This window comes from Protopterus annectens, chromosome 5.part0 (assembly GCF_019279795.1).
Source record: "Protopterus annectens isolate FY-2018-M chromosome 5.part0, PAN1.0, whole genome shotgun sequence".
NCBI lineage: Eukaryota > Metazoa > Chordata > Ceratodontiformes > Protopteridae > Protopterus > Protopterus annectens.
The window spans coordinates 31,309,287-31,328,124 of record NC_056735.1 but is presented as its reverse complement, the minus strand read 5'-3'; positions in this window follow the sequence as shown (position 1 = coordinate 31,328,124).

The following is an 18,838-nucleotide window of genomic DNA, read 5'->3' as shown; positions in this document are numbered from 1 at the left end:
AAGATATATGCAAATGAAGCAGTACTGCAATAGTGTAGTGGGCAGAGCATTTGCCTTACGAGCAGTCATTCCTGGTTCGAGTCTCACTCCAGTACATTCCATTTTCCATGTCAAATCACTTTATGACCAATGTTTTTTGTTGCATAACCTACTAAATAACATATATTTGTGAACTGGAGTACCTCATTAAATGCAGATGTGAGGTGTCATTGTCATAATGTTGTAAAATCCACAGATAATCACAAGTGCCTCATACAGTATATGTACATATGAATCAGGGATACAAATCAAAGGTACAGTGTGTAATAAATGATAAATCTATAGAGTTTCCAAATCCACCACTTTCCCAAGAACTAGTTTACATTACTGTCTACATTAGTGCGGGGGTAAGCAGGAGTAAGCACTTTTAAGCAAGACTAAGTATATTTAAGCAGTAGCAAGAGGGTTTAAGCCTGTTTGCATGGAGGTAAGCAATGCGCACACAGGTTAAGCAATATTGTAGCTAACTCTCTGTAAGCATACTTAACTGGAGGTTAGCTTTGCTTACCTTTGTGCAAACCCATGCAAACTTGCTTACAATTGCTTAAAAGTGCCTTAATCACTCTGTATGCAACAGCCACTGTTCTGGCCAGAAACAAAATAAACAGCCTTTTAGTACTTGAACCCAGGACCCTGTACACTATAGTCACAGCAGTTAGCCACTAAGCCATCATTGCAGTACATACGATTGAGGTATCACCAAACAGATCCTCACTATAGGAAAATCAAACTGAACATGTGAAAGGAATCTATATACAGTTTTATGTTGTATAACCTACTACATAATATAAATATGTGAACTGAAGTACAGCATTAAGCCCAGATGTGAGGTGTCATTGTAATAACATGTTGAAATCCCCTAATAAACACAAGGACCCTTTACAGTATAAGTACACATAAATCATGGATACCAAACACATATATAACATGTAATGAATAATAAATCAATGCCAAAAAATAAAAAGTATGCAAATTAAAATTAAGCAACACTAAGCATTGCACAGCTCAGCTTACTAGGTGTAAGCAATGTGTAGGCCAGCTAACTAAGTTTATATTGTACAACCACAACTTTTTTGATCACATACAACACTGTGAAATGTTCCCTAAAGTAATTTGATAAATTTGCAGCAGGAAACCCAAACGATTTGAAGAAGAAGAAACCACAAATAATATCCAAACTTTAATACAAAACCTTCTAGTGCCTCAGTGCAACCACCTTTACAGAATACAAATTCTCTTACAATTAAATCACTATCTATACTAATTAACTTCACATCATTCTCCAATCAAATCAAATAATCTATTTAAAATATTAATATAAAACTGTCTTAAAGCAAACGTTTCCAATTCACCTCATTGTTAAGCCCCATAGGGGCTCATGTATCATATTTTAAAATATAAATTGATTCCTTATATAAAAGTTTCTCCTTCAATAACAATTCATTTTTTATATTTCTCGTCTATTTCTTCTAAAATAGTACCTTTTAATAACAAATAATTACTATCATGCGCAATTTTAAAATGTGCAGACACAGCTTTTTCCTCATTCTGACTTTTGATATCTCTTATATGTTCTAAAAACCATGTTTTGAACATCCTTTTGGTCTTCCCGATATAAAATAACTTGCATGAACACTGCAATGCATAAATTACCCCTTTGCTAGTACAAGAAAATGTCCCCTACATGGATATTTAATATTGTTAATACACTCAAATGTATTTACCGTGTGTGCACAAGCCGAACACTTGCCACACGGGCTAGTTCCAACTTTCCCCAATACATGATGTATATCCATGTTGGGAAAAATAAAATTTCCATGTACTAACATGTCACGTAAACTTCTACCTCTTGTATAAGACAATATTGGGTATTTTAGTAACAAATTCACTAATAATTTATCTTTTCTCAAAACACCCCAATAATGTTTAACCATATTAGTAATCTCACTTTTAACATTATACAGGGACACAAAATACATTTTCTCCTTGCAAGAAGCTTCATTTGCTTGACCTTGTGTTTGTAGCCTTCTTCTTTCCGCTAAACCATCCCCACTCATTTCATTACTATCTATAATCCTGTCCTTTGCACACTTCACAATTTCCTGATCATACCCTCGTCTCAAAAACATCTCAGTCGACTTACTAATTTCTACATTCAGTACATCCTTATCATTACACAGTCTTGATAAACGTAGAAATTCCCCATAGGGCAATGATGAGCTCAAATGAGGGGGGTGGCAGCTGGAGGCATGTAAGAACTGGCTACCATCCAAAAATTTCCTATGGACTCTAGTCAACACAGTTCCATCACTTTTACCTCTCAACACAATATCCAAAAAAAAACACTTTGTTACCTACTTGTCGCCCATCGAAGGACAGACCAAAAGGATTACAATTTAAATTTGCAATAAATTCATCAATTTGATTCCTATCCCTTCACATAACATAAATATGTGAACTGGAGTACTGCATTAAGCCCAGATGTAAAGTGTCATTGTAATGAAGTGTTAAAATCCCCTAATAAACACAAGGACCCCATACAGTGTATGTACACATGAATTATGGATACCAAACACATATATAACATCTAATGAATAATAAATCAATGCCAAAAGGCAAATAGTATGCAAATTAAAAATTAAGCAACACTAAGAATTGCACAGCCCAGCTTACTAGGTGTAAGCAATGTGTAGGCCAACTAACTCAGTTTGCCCATTGGTATACCCCTTTAAGCAATGCCAGCCTTAGGTAAGCAGGTTTGCCCATAGCTTAGCATTTTCAAAACCATCCAATCACAGCAAAGTGTGGGAAATTGGCCCTATTTATACCCAACAGGTGGGGATACATCTCATAACTGGTTGCAGCTTCCTCCTGTAGGCACTATGATTGGCATAGGAGAGGGTGTGCAATTTCGCACGCACCACTGGGGCATCCAGGAGTCGAGTCATGGCAGGACTCCTTGTGAAAGACCATGACCAGAGACTGCTCCAGGGCCAGTACCAGGGTTCCCAATACAAAGTGGAAGCCTGGGACTGTCCTGCCCGTGACCTCACCAGTGCCACTGGCATACCCTGAACTGGTGAGCAGGTTAGGCTTCACTATGCCGACCTGAAGTGGAGAAAGGGGGATCTCTTAGATCAGTGGATTCAAGAGGCTAGGAAGACGGGGGATGTCCCAGCCATGTGTAAGTATCAGTCCACTACCTGTTTTATAATTGCCAGCTCATGTATATTATGGATAGGTATAGCCAAATATTCCTCTTATGTCTTTCACAGTGGCAGATGAGCGGGCTGCAAACCAGGAAGCCCATGCCTGTAGATTGCAGCGGTTGCAGCGCGAGGCAGGTTAGTAATACTCTTGCATGTACTGTCATAGGAAATAAATCTAAAAGTAGTAGTAAGTTAATTGCCTGTATAAAACCTGTATTGTTTAAGGCATGTACTGCATACACCAGAGAATATGGCAGGAAGAGTCTCATATAGGTTATATGTAAATAAAAGCATAATAGCCTGACAATAAAGGTCTAACTGCTGGACTGCATGTGTTTACTCTGGTATCATATGGTAATGTAGACTTGCAATCTCTTAATAGTACTGTTGTATTAAGCAATGTTACCCACACTGTGCTACATAAATAAAATGTGTAGGAATATCTGTATATGACTGTTGTAATCCCAAGTGGTCATAGAGTACAACTGAGAGAGACTTAGACAGAAAACAGTGAAAAGACAGACAACATAATCCAAATAGCACACTCAATTGAGACATGAACTGTTGTATTTTTAGCACACACAGCCATGGTTTGAATCCTGGGAGTGGTAGTAGGCTGTATGAAGAATCATACCCCACAATTGTACAGATATGTCCAGAATGTCCAGTAAACTGGCCCATATCTGCCGCCTGTCACCCTGTCCCCCCTGGCAAATCAGTGGGATGATCCCAGATGTTTAGGCAGCAAATAAGAAATACAACTGTCTGTCAGACATCTATAAGAACAAACCTGTCACTCTAGCAACTCCTCAAAATGTTATGAGAGTAATAAGCCAAGTATGTCCCATCTCCACCCCATTTTTTTCAAGCTGTGACCAGAGTGTGTGCAGTAACAGAGTGAGACGTATGTGCATAATACTAATGTGGAATCTGGTAATATGTGTGGCAACATTCAGGTAGTGCTAACAAACATTACCTTCACAGGTCTGTCAGATATGAAAACTGTGCCTAGAAATAAAAGACTGATATCCTGTACTGGTACCATTTACTCTGGTATTGTATGACATTGTTAGTGTTGCAGTTGCTCTGAATAATAAGGTATTACGCATCACTGTCACCCACACTGTGCTACATAATAAAACTGTCTAGGAAATCCTGTATAAGAATGCTGTAATTATAAGGTCAGATTGTAAAACCACAGGAGAATTATAGACAGACATCAGACAAGATATACACAGCAATATCTATATAGCACACTCAACTGTGATGGACACTGTTTTATTTTTAGCAGACACAGCCATGGTTTGAATCCTGGGAGTGGTAGTAAGCTGTACGCAGAATCATACCCCACAAGTGTACAGAATTGTCCAGAATGACCAGTTAATCAGCCCATATCTGCCGGCTGTTACCCTGTCCCTCTGGCATATCAGTGTGCTAATCTCTTACATGTAGGCAGCATTTCATGTCATATAACTGACTATCAGGCCTGTACATATTTGGAAAATGTCCATTAAAACAAACCTGTCATTGCACAATTCACCAAAGGTTTAAGAGGTCAAGAGTCAAAATATGTCCCGGTTCACCTGCATGTGATCAAGACATGCCCAGAGTGTGTGCAATAAGAGATGGACAGGTATGTGCATAACATCAACCTGGAATCTGGAAATATGTGTAGAAACAGTTAGGTACTGTTAACAAACAATACCTCCACAGGTATACCAGGTAAGAGGTGTATACTGCAGGTAAAACTCAGTTCATGTATATAGTGTCTACATCCATACCCACTGTATGCAACAATAAACTAAATACACAACTCAATTGGTATGTGCTGCAGTAAATCTACTGTTGGGACATATGTCCTATTGTTTGATAAATATTTAAATTTGTTTCTATGCATGTGCCATGTTGAAATACTCCCATGTAATGGCCACTGTGGTTCCATATATGCATGTGTTGTGTTTGCAGTGCAACTGTTCCATTGCTGGTGTTTTGGGTTAATGGGGATATCTATGCATGCTGTTATATCTAATCCTGGAATGTGTTGACTATTACTAACCCACATATGTTGTAAAATTGAAACACCACTGCACGTTTGGGAAGGCCAATCCCAGCGGACCCACCTGTCCCACCTCAGCTGGCCATGGCACCGGGCACCAGCACATCTGGTGCCCACCCAGGGACCTCCTCGTCTGGTAGTCCTGCACCATCTTTGGGTGGAACCACCTCAGGGGATGGGGCTCACCCCCCCAGGAGGGAGCACGGACAGGACACTGTCACCTATCACCAGGTCCGGGGTGTAGTGCATAGCGAGCTCTGCAGGGAGTTTGGAGATCTGCTATGCCAGCTTGAGGGCTGTGTGTCACAACTAGAGGGTTGGCCTGGCCCTCCTACTCAGCCCCCAGCACAGCCACCTTCGGTTCATAGGTTCATAGGTTTATAGGTTGGTACTAGGCTATTAGCCCTAGGGCCTATACAAGCCTAGCCATAACAATTCCCTGGCTATTTGTTCCCACACTATTTACTTCCCTGGACCCCTGTCTAGCAGGGTGACTGACGTAATCCCCGGGGTGAATTTCCTTTCTCCCATCCAATCGTCAAGGTTCCTTTTGAAGAGGACCAAAGAGGCACTCTGCTTGACATGTATGGGCAATCTATTCCAGAGTCTGAGGAGTCTCTGGGTCAGGAACCTATCCCTCCAGCATGTTTTGTTTATTGTGATGACAAGGTTTAGATCCCTGGAGCATGTGGCTCTGAGGGACTGGGATTTCTTTAAGTGTAGCATGTCCAACAGCTCTAGGTTTGACATGGCCTTGTATGTTAAGCAAAGATCGCCTCTGAGTAGACGATATGCGACAGAGTATAGCTGGAGTTTTTTAAGGCGGTCAGCATAGGGCATCCGCTTTAGGCCTGTGATTCTTTTAGTGAGGTATTTTTGTGGCCTTTCCAGTTGTTGCAGATGTCTTGAGAGGTACATACCAAATGGGGCATTGTGTTCTATAATGGGTCTAATGAGGGACGAGTACATTGGGACAATGACCTCCTTTTTTCTGGATGAAAAGCCCTTAGTGATGAGGTGTGCCACATAGAAGGATTTCCTGACTGTTGTGGTGATATGGTTATTGAAGGTGAGACCACTGTCCACCTGTGTCCCTAAGTCTCTTATCAAACTTTCGGTGTTTAGTGTACTGCCACCTATATGGTAATTCATGGATACATGTTTTTTCCCAAAGGGGATAACTATACATTTCTTGGCATTGAGCTTGAGCCCATGGCTCTGGCACCAAGCATCTGTTTCTGTAATGCCCTTTTGTAGAGTATCCACATCATTTGGGGATTCAATAATGGCTCCCAGTTTCCAGTCATCTGCAAACTTTGTTATCCAGAGTCCCTTAGTGTTGGCCTGTACTTCAGAGAAGTAGATGCCAAACAAGAGCGGTCCCAGGACTGAACCCTGAGGTACTCCACTTGTCACTTGTCTGGAGCTGGATTTAGAGTTGGCTACTTTTACAGTGTGGGTTCTATCAGTAAGCCAGTTAGCAACCCATTGGGTGATGTAGGGATTGATGCCCAGCTTAGTAAGTTTATCTATGATTCCAGAGTGGGGGATGGTGTCAAAGGCCTTGGCAAGGTCTAGATAGGCTGTGTGGACCACCTTACCCTTGTCCATGGCTCTGGAGACTGATTCGAAGGGGGCTGTAAACGTGCAATGGTGACTGCCCATAGGTGGGGACCTCAGTCCCACTGTTTCCACTAGGGGTCTCATGGGCTTCCGATTTCCAAACACCCCTCTCCATCAAGCTGTTTATCCCCCACATGTGTCATATACCACCCCTGTATGCTGTCTTGTCTGTTATCCTACCCAACCTACCTCCCCAAATATACCTACTATCCCTCAACATCCCACTCTCACCTAAAAAAAAAAAAATAAAAAAAGGCAATCTGTTCCCCCAAAAAAAATCTCGCCCCATACATAGCTGTCCATTTCGCACATGTAAGCTGACAAGTCATTCAATAACCCATTAGAAAACTGGTTTGTTGGTTCCACTTTTTAATGAAATAAAAATAAAAAATACAATAATGCGACAACAATTCTCCGTACTAAGCGCTTTCACCCACAATCGTATAGGGCATCTTCAGAGTACAAATTCTTCACTAAAAAGCCATCCTTTATATAGTTGGAATTAAATGAATAATTGATTAATTGGTTAATGATGTAATTGTATAATAACATAATTACTAGTAAGACACTGGAGAAACAGTATAAAAGAAACATCTAGAGAACAGTGTAAAAACACTGAAAATTTTTCGGAGTCCCAAAACGTGTGTCCAATACTGTAAACCTTAAATAAAACATAACTTTCATTTTCTAGTAATTATTTGATAAACACTAAATATAAATAAAGATTAATCAAAATTAACAGTGTTTGCCAGTATTTAACAGATGAAAATTATTTGACAGATAAAAATGTTTAACAGATAAAAGCATAAAACAGCAGACATAAAAGCCAAAATTATAACATGCTGTTGATCTCACAAGATATAGATCTCACAGGTTCTACACATACTGTACACATATTTAAAATATAAAATTCATATACATATACTAAAAATATAAATTATTAAATATATATTATGAATTGTGAATTGTGAAATAAGTAGTGTGTAATACTTCCACGATCCATCTACATCAGTAATATCTTGAATAAATTATACTTGTATTTAATTTATTTATAATGAAATAAATAAATAAATATATATATATATATATATATAAATATATGTGTATAAGTCCATTCTTCAATAACATGTTTTTCCAGTAATAATCAATCGTTAAAAAATTAAAAAATGGTCATAGATCAAAATTTATAATATTAAAAATGTTTAAATCATACTTAAATAAAATATGATTTTAATTTGAGTACACTAGAAATAGAAACAGAATTGTTGATGCCTGGCAGCATACAGGCATTAAGCCTAAGTTGCCAAAGGCATTCTTTGGCTTCCAAAATGACTTTTTCATCACCCCCCTTCTGTACATTGTGTGGAGTTCTGTCAATAATAAAGAATAGAAATCTCTTGAAATTTGCACATTTGACGCTGTGATTGTATAAGGCACTGGTATTTTTGTGTTTTTTAATATCTCTGACGTGTTCTGCTATACGTACTCTGAGCTTTCTAATTGTTTTACCAACATAGAAAGCTTGACATGTGGAGCAAGTAGCAACATAAACCACCATAGTTGAATTAGAATTACCATGGCCCGGACATCTGATTGTTTTTCCAAAATTCGTTATAGCAACGTAAGGGCCATCGTTAATGTATTTGCAAAACTGACATGCTCCACATTTACTCATTCTTGACCTTTTGAAATTGTCACTATTGGTACTAGTTTCAAAAATATCTTTCAGATTTCTACCTCTACTATATGTGATCTTAGGATATGTGCCCACCACTTCCGATACTTCTCCATTGTTACTAATAACACTATTCCAAATTTCATGCATAATGCTCGCAATTTCAGGAGATGTTTCATTGTAAGGTAATATAAAGGTGTCCTGTCTAGACTTAGCTTTTTTATCTTTGATTGTGTTACTGACACCAAATATAATAATGGGTCTGTATAACGAATGTCTTTTAACATTAATCTCTTTCTTAACATTAAAAACTAAGTCATTTGGATAACCCCTGTCCAAAAACATCTTAGATAGTTTTTCCATCTCCAAATTAAATGCTTCATCGTTGCTAATAATTCTGGACAGCCTCACCATCTGACCCTTAACTAAGTTTTTCTTTTGGTAATATGGATGACAGCTGTCAAAGTGTAAAAAAGAGTTTGAGAAAGTCTTTTTCCTAAATATATTAGATTCTATGTTATTATTCTGGAATGAAAAAACTATATCCAAAAATGCACAATCATTGTTGTATATTTGATTGGTAAATTTAAGAAAACTAGATGTCTTACCTAAATATTCTACAAATTCAACAAATTCTTCCTTACTACCCTTCCAAACAATCAGTATATCATCCAAATACCTTAAATAAACAACAATTTTATTCCAAAACGCAGATGTAAAAGTATAGTCTGTCTCCCAGTGTGTTAAAACCAGGTTTGCATATATTGGGGCACACCTTGCCCCCATGGCCACACCAGTTTTTTGTCTGTAATATTCTTCGTTCATATATAAATAATTGTTTTCAAGAACTATTTCCATCAGTTCTGTCAAGTTTCGCACATGTATCTACTGGAGACGTAATCTGGTCTAATTGGCTTCACAACATATTATTGTTGTCCTCACCCCTCTCTCAGGGGTTTGAGTGACCAAATCTATCTCCATATACAGTGCAGCTGTAAAAGAAATGTGTAGCTATGGCCCTTCCCTACAGCCGTCCTGCACATCCCTAGCTATTTTCCCTACTGTCTTTCCCTCCTTGTGCCCCTTTTTCACCACTTTCCTATCAACCCTTTTTCATTTCTTTTAAAGAACTTAGCACAGGGGCAAGCTGGAGTAAGCACTTTTAAGCAGCAGTAAGCGGGTTTAAGCTTGTTTGCACAGGGGTAAGCAATGCCTACACAGGTTAAGCAATTGAGAAGCTAAATCAGTATAAGAAACTGTAACCAGAAGCTGGCAGTGCTTACCTCCACGCAAACTCTCTTACAACTGCTTAAAAGTGCCTTAATCACTCTGTATCCAACAGCCCTTGTTCTGCCCAGCAACAAAATAAACAGCCTCTGCAAGGCTTGAACCCAGGACCCTGCATATTATAGCTGCTAGTAACACTGAGTGATTGTGGTCTCCATAATGTTATCCATTTGTGTTGTAGGTGTACATGTGTCAGCAGGAGGATGGTCTGCTGTCATATCTCACAAGGGGTGTGGCACTGTGGTGATATCCTGGGTACTGTTGAACATGTCTGTATAACAGTTACTGCCTGTGCCACATGGACAGGTGACCCCGTGGGACATGTATATTCAGCAATCTGAAGTAAATCCCTCCACATACATGCACACTCTTACTTGGCAACATTAGGACTAGACCCCTTTCTAGGTATGTAGTGCTACTGATGCGTGTGGCTTTAATTGCACACACCACACAGAGTTTAGGATGAGGTGTGTTCCAGGTTAAATGTTACATGCAGAACATCCCCAGGTATGTACAGTATGGTAATGGGGGATGTCATGGTTGTATATGGACAATACATAGTGTGACATACCATCATATACACATTAACAGACACATAACAAGCAGACACACATCCAAGAGACCTGGGCCTATCATTGCTAACTAACCTGTCAGTGTGTCCAATGTGTTACAGGTAGGCTGCCACAGCACATGCATAACTGTGTTTGATTGTGCTATCAGTTACCTGTATGGTTGATGTTGACAGTGGTCACAATATAGTGGTACATGGGACATGTACCAGGGGGTACCATGGTGTAATGACAGTGTACACAGCACCCACACACCACTGTAAATATTGTATGCACTGGAACCCATGATGACACTCTGACATACCCACCATCATACATTGACCAGGACTGTGATACAACCCATTGTCCATCCCAAGAGTGGTACTACAGGGATATGCATCTAATGCACATGCCACAGGCATAGTAGGGTGATGCATGGTCATGCCTCTTCTATGGGCAACAAAATCACTGTCCATAATACCATGTGGCAATGCGTATTGTAATATGAGTATGTGGTCTTGGAATGCTGTACCCTACAGATATACACACATGCACACATACACACACTTGCCAGAACTCAGTCAGTATCCCATGCCTATCAACCCATTTGTACAACAGTGTTGTGCTGGTACTGCAAGGCTCAGGTTGCCTTTAGGGAGAGGAGTGTAACAGGGTACATGTAATTTCTGGTACAGCAGCAGCCACATCTAACTATGGCAATTAGCACATCTGTACTGGGACTGACTGACATCAGCTTGCCAACTACATATGCAGAAGGATGAATGTGTCGACAGAGAGACATCTGACACCAATATGTATGCCATTACTACATGTTGGCAGCCCTCACTGACATGTGCTATATAGACAGTAGTCTACAGTTAATTTCCACATGTCAGATCATTATCTAGTAGGAGATATATACTGTGACACAGCTCACACACTAGGAACATGACAGTGGGGGCTCAGAGTCCATTTTTGCATGCAGAAGTGTTTGGTTCCAGTACTACAATTAGCAATCTGCTCTTGCTTGGGAAAGCACTGTCAACAGTAGTCACATAATGATACACTACATGGCAGTGTGACTGCATATAACCTGGGATACTACCCTTGTATGTAACACATTCACACAGATAAGAGTTTAGTACAAGCCATATATACTCAAGTGTCCCAGACAAAAGACTCACACCCCTTGCTACTGTAATGACAGCACATAGATGCATGTTATTTACACGACATTACATAAACATATTACAGATGTCATTACCCCGCTATGTTAGACTGGGATGTGAGCACTGGTTACCAGGTCTGAGCCATGCTTAGCAGGTGTCAGCATTGCTGCAATATTACAGCTAAGCACATTTGTGCACTGGTAAGTGAAGCCTACATGGTGTAAGTGCCCGTACATTTAATCATATGTTAGCACCGCTTAGCTTCACAAAAACTCGCACAAACCTGTTTAAAGCTGCTCATAACTGGCTAAACCACTCTGTATTCAACAGCCCTTGTTCTGCCCAGCAACAAAATAAACAGCACTTGCAGATCTTTAACCCAGGACCCTCTACACTATAGTTACAACAGTTAACCACTACGTCTTGACAGATGTGATGGCAGTTGTTTTTCCAATATATCTTTCAGTACACATATTGAATAGTATTGAACAATTGCTGTGACTTCTACAATTGTGTAGTACTTGTTAGGGATATTACTGTTGCATCACATATGTTCTTATATCTAAATATACACATATCAGATACATACGGTGTGATACATCTGGGAAGGTATACACAACAATAATGTTTACACATGACAAGGATATGGATATATACATATACATATGTAGATATATGTCTACATGTACATACACATATATATTCATATAGATGTATATATACACATCTGTATAGTGCATCATATATATGGCGGCCATTTATAGATCTGTGTGTGTGTGTGTATATATATATATATATATATATATATATATATATATATATACATATATATATATATATATATATATATATATATATATATATATATATATGTATGTGCATAATATATGTACAGATATATCAATTTATGTTGATATATATGTAGATATCTATAAATATATATGTATATATATCTATACAGATATATCTATTTGACACCAAGTATGTCTTTTTGTAAGGCCCTTCTGTAGAATATCCACATCATGTGGGGATTCAATACTGGCTCCCAGTGTGTAGTCATCTGCGACCTTTGTTTGCCGGTGTCCCTTACTGTTGGACTGTACTTCAGAGCAGTAGATGCCAAATAAGGGTGCTGCCAGGACTGAACCCTAAGGTACTCCAACTGTCACTTTGTCTGGGGCTTGGGTTGTTGTCACTTACATTAACAGTGTGGGTTGTGCCAGTACAGCAGTTGGCAGCCCATCAGGTGACATTGGGATTAATGGCCAGCTCTATACATTTATCTATGATTCCAGACTGGGGGATGGTGTTGAAGGGCTTGGCAAAGTTCAGATAGGCTGTGTGAACCTCCTTACTCTCTTCCATGACTCTGGAGATGGATTCACAGTTGTCATTCAGGTGGAGGTGACATGATTGGCCCTTCACAAACCCAACCTGGTTATGGTCCAGTGTTTGCAGGTTGCCAATGCCTTTGTTTTGATTTCCATGACAATACATTCAATGGCCTTGCAGATCAGGCACATTATACTGCTGGGGCTGTAGTTTCCAGGATACAAGGTGGATCCCCCCTTGTGGACTGGGATAACTGTAGCTGTAAGTCTGAGGTGTGGCTATGATTAGACATGGCACGTAGGTGAGGTGCCGGTCCAGTTTGTAGCTCATGTAGTACTCAGTCCAGGATGTTGACTAGTCCCATGGCTGCTGTTGTCATAGCTCTGTAGAGTGTGAGTTTTAACTATGTGATTACTGTAATATGGCAATCCATCCATGTTGAGATGAGCCTCTTGGGGGTTGGGAGGGGGGGTGCAGTTGGCACTGAAACAATCTACCAGGATATTGGCAATATCCTTGGGAGCAGTAGATTTAATACCATCCTGTTGTAGCTCACAGCAGTTCTGAGGATTGCCATTTAGATTCCTCACATAGCTATGGAATGACTTGCAGTTGTCTTTGACATGTTTGGCTATATTATGTTCATGAATAGCTTTGGTGAATGTTATGAGGGATCTCTGCCTCTTACTGTAGCTGGTAAGGGAGTATTTTGCATTCTGGGAATTCCCCCATTTCTGCAACAGTTTCCTCCTTTTGTTGTACAGTATGTTTATGGTAGGGGGCCACCACATTGCCTTCCTTTTCTTGGTGAGGAGCATCTTGGTTCAATATTGGATGGCACAATTCATGCACGAGTGGATGTGCTCGTAAGTGCCTTCATGTATGATTCAGCAGTTGTCCTTTCAGTTCCCATTTGCATGGGTGTCATGATGTTAGGCATGTCTGACATGTGTAGCATGACTGGCTTTGGCAATGTGTCTTACAGAGGTTTCCTTACAGGGGTGTGTGGGAGGGATGTTGATGTTAAGGGTGATTAGCTCATGGGCATACCTGACCACCGATGGGGTGACCATAGGTGTGGAGCATTGATGTCCCATGTTGGTAATGACCAGGTCTAGGATATTTGAGCCCCTGGTGGGACTATGGGTTACTTGATCCAGGGCATTGGGAATTATGACTTCCAAGAATCGTTGGGCACACATGTTGGTACAGAAGTAGTTTCCCAGTTAATGGCAGGGTAGTGTAAGTCACCCAGTTTTAGGGTGCTTGCTTGTATCATAATACTTCACAGTATGTTTCAAAAGCTGTACTGGGTATCATGGGGTATGGTGTGGGATCTGTAACAAGCTATACAATTTGGAATGCAGTCTAACCTACTGTTAGCTGCACCAGGGGTATTTCAGACACATTCTGTTGGGCAAGTAGCCTGGTGGTGTGAATATCCTTGGTGAATATGGACACTCCTCCACCTTTATTGTTTTGGTCCTGGTTTGGTGGCCAACAGGTGTGGTGAGAGCTGTACCTAGTATTGCAGGGTTGCTCTCTGGAGGCTTGGATCAGGTCTCTGTTACTGCACAGTTATCAATGTTCTCCATTTGTAGGTGCACGTAATGACTGTGAATGACCAAAAAAACATTGATCCCTACACACACACACACACACACACACACACACACACACACACACACACACACACACACACACACAGTTGCTATATTACTAGCATACTTTTCCCCAAAGGTGTATTTCAAAGTGAATGACATCAGCAGGCATGCCAAAGAAGGGCAATGAAGGTTGTAGGGACTATGAATGGCCTCAAAAGCATTGCCCCCTACACAGACAAACAAACACACACACTTGCCATGTCTGGGAATAGAACTACTACTTAACTAGTATATCACACTAGAGCATTACACAGTTATAGGATGTGCCACAGAGATTACTGGGCTACTCTGTCCCCAAAGGTGTATTTCAAAGTGGATGACATCAGCAGACTTTCCAAAGAAGGGGAATGGAGGCTGTAGTGACTGTGAATGGCCTCAAAAGCATTGCTCCCTACACAGACAAACAAACACACACACTTGTCATGTCTGGGAATAGAAGTACTACTGAACTAGTATATCAAACTAGAGCATTACGCAGTTATAGGATGTGCCACAGAGATTACTAGGCTACTCTGTCCCCAAAGGTGTATTTCAAAGTGAATGACATCAGCAGGCTTTCCAAAGAAGGGCAATGGAGGCTGTAGTGACTGTGAATGGCCTCAAAAGCATTGCTCCCTACACAGACAAACACACACACTTTCCATGTCTAGTAATAGAACCCCTACCTAACTAGTATATCACACTACCGCCTTCCGCAGTTATAGGACGCACCACAGAGATTACTGGGCTACTTCTTCTTCAAAGGTGTATTTCAAAGTGAATGACATCAGCAGGCTTGCCAAAGAAGGGCAATGGAGGCTATAGTGACTCTGAATGGCCTCAAAAGAATTGCTCCCTACACAGACAAACAAATACACACACTTGTCATGTCTGGGAATGGAACTCCTACCTAACTAGGTATATCACACTACAGCATTACACAGTTATAGGACACACCACAGAGATTACTGGGCTACTCCTTCTCCAAAGGTGTATTTCAAAGTGAATGACATCAGCAGACATACCAAAGTAGGGCATTTAAAACTGTAGTGAGTGTGACTGGCCTAAAATGAATTGACCCCTATACAGACAAACACACACACACACACACACACACACACAGTTGCCACGTCTGGGATTAGAACTCCTACCTAACTAGTACATCACACTACAGCATTATGCAGTTATAGGACATGCCATGGAAATTACTGGGCTACTATTTTCCCAGAGGTATATTTCAAAGTAAAGACATCAGCAGGCTTTCAATAGTAGGGCAATGAGTAGTGCAGTGTGTATGCATGGGCCATAAGCCATTCATCTGGAGGCAGACACACAGCACTTAGGCACACACAGGTTTATATTCCACAGGTATGTGTATACAACTGCCAGATGACTACTGACTTCTACAGTCTGGTTACACAGTGAGCACAAGTACCACAGACACTATAGTGCTGAGAGATTCCAGAGGCAACTGTCTACAGTGATTGACATTTGCACATCATGTGGTTTTAACCAATTGGATGTGTGCTGGGTGGGACATACCTCATTATGGAAGGCTCTTTGTCACTGTCACTCTCTTCCACACATATGTGTATGTGTATTTTTAGCCTATTATAGTATGTCGTCCTTGGATATATGTGTGTATTCCTATCCAATGTGTGTGCAAAGCATGACTGGTGTGTACTGAGGCGTGTATGCACTAACATCTGCGACTGTCAGATATGTATAATCTACTGTTGTTGCCAGACATGGGCTTCATTTCTGTAACTGTGTGAGCATGCCGAGTATGACCTTTCAGTATTTTGTTGTCTGACATGGCCTTCATTTCTCTAAGAGTGGGAGCATGCCCAGTATGACCTTCTGTATTGAATAGAGTATGTGGGAAAAAACAGAGGGTAAGGTGTTTGCATAGTTTATAGTGGTGTGCTGGGCTGGTCTGCTGCCTGTGTAATTGGCTGATTCTGATACATTTCATCTGCCAGATATGCTAGTTCTCCTTGATTACCTTCTACTGCTGTTTTCCCTTCCCATTGCCTTCCTGTATAAGCCAGGAGGCATGCCACACAAACACAGTGCTCAGATGTGCACAGAGCTGCTATTTCCTGGTTTACTTTTTTTTCCTTTAAAACCCGGTGCACACACCTGTTTAGGCAATGTAGAGTACTAGGTAGCCTCAAACATACTCCCTTGCTTAGCTCTGCTAAGCTAAGGGCAAACCTGAGCCAGAGGGCTCCAATAAGATTACAGTATGCCTGACACACACCCCCTATGATGTCAGCTAACTCTTAGGCTTGAACCATGCTATTCCTGCACTTATACAGTTGGGTGCTGGCTAGCATTGAGGGGAAATCTGGGATTCAGTATCATTCCACTCATTTGCATAGGATTGCGTGCTAATGCATAGCTACAGGTCCCACACTGAGCCTTTCCCCTTAGCAACCACTATTCACTGGTCATGTTGTCTTCTGCCTGCCATTGAGTATAATGGCAAAATAGTGATTTTGGTTAAAATGCTTATTTCAGTATTTTTAATTTTCGGCCCGATCCCATTTGCGCGCCACTGCCCTATGTTTAAACAGCCGAAATTGACTAAAAAATAATAAAAGTTTTTTTTTTTGCCAACTTTTTTTCCATACCATTGGCCATATATTTGGCCATTGGCATGCTTTACACATACTATGCACCCTTTATTTGGAGCTGTCATGGCTCCGTTTTGTAGTTTGCAGAAATATACTTGGTTACTAACTGAATACATTTCTGCACACTACACTAGTCCTGCATGACCGGCTGACAGCTTCCTGGATCACAACTTCACCTCATTTGCATGGTCTTCACCTGCAAATGGGGTAATTTGCATACAGGAGCTGTGTTCGTGCAGGAATAGTGCAGGAGTGCTAGTGCACATCCCTGGAGCTAATTCCTGGATTGCATGGCGGCCATATTGCCTCCAGGAGCTCCTGCACTATTCCTGCATGCCGTGCAGAGCTTGCTGAATCTGGGGGACATGTATTTACAGGTACATGTCTACACATTCCTATATAGCATCAGTTACCTATTTACAAAATATACGTATTTAAAGGTGCACATCTACACATTCCTATATACCATCATCCTTATTATTATTTCCATAACTAACCCCCACTTCTTCTTCCACAACCATAATATAAATTTTTGCACTATATCCGGCAAAATCAGTCTCACATTAAACAAAATGTTGAGCACCCTTTGTATAAAAGCAGTGTTTTTTAACCTTGCATTGTTCTGAAGAAGTGCTATGAAAGTTGATATTAAAAGAAACTACACTAATTTTAATTTGTACCTATTGTGCTATTTAGAGTGTTTTTTGTTTGGTTTTAAACAAAATTTCATTCACTCTTTCATTCCAAATAACCCATATTACATAAAATAAATTATTTTCTACCATTCTCACTTCTCACACATTCTTTCTTTTTTTTTTTATAAAATTCATACATAATCATATTCATATATTTATTGTTTATATCATTAATTTTCTCAAAAAAAATTCTTCACATGACTTTTTTTAGAGTTTAACCAATCATTCACTTTTCAAAAAAAAAAAAAAAAAGCATACACGCTCTGCTGTCTCTTCATCTCCAGAAAATTAGCACACTTTTTCAACTTTCTTTAATGGCATATTTCCCTTTACTAGAAACGTATTTATCGTCAGTCTCCAAAGAAAATCCTGACAGTCTACAATCTTAATATACCACTTTTCATCGCTTTAATGGGTTTTATCACTTCTCCTGGTACATGATAATACTGTTTCATTACATTATTATACCACATCCTTCTATTCTCTAGATCATCAATTTTCATTCTCCACATTAGTATTTTTTAATGTCGTTTCTTTTGCTCATTCTCATCTTCTAATTTTTTACTTACATTTAAATATTTTACTATTAGTTTGTCATTATCTTTCTTTACCTATTTTAATACTTTACAGAAGGTTAAAGAAGCAGAATAAACAACTGGGTTTAACAACCCAAATCCCTTTCATTGTCACACCTCTTTTCCTCTGGGTTTAATTTTGAACCCCATGTGAAAGAAAGCACTAATTGCACAATTGTCTTTTCATATTTTCCTGGGATAATATATATATATATATATATAAAATGTGTGAATGGTAATCTGTAAGTCCTCCACATAAAACATATTTATCAAACCCTCCCATTGCTTCATGACTACATCATTTCCCCAAATGTTATCCCTAACAAAGATACTTCATTCACTGAAAAA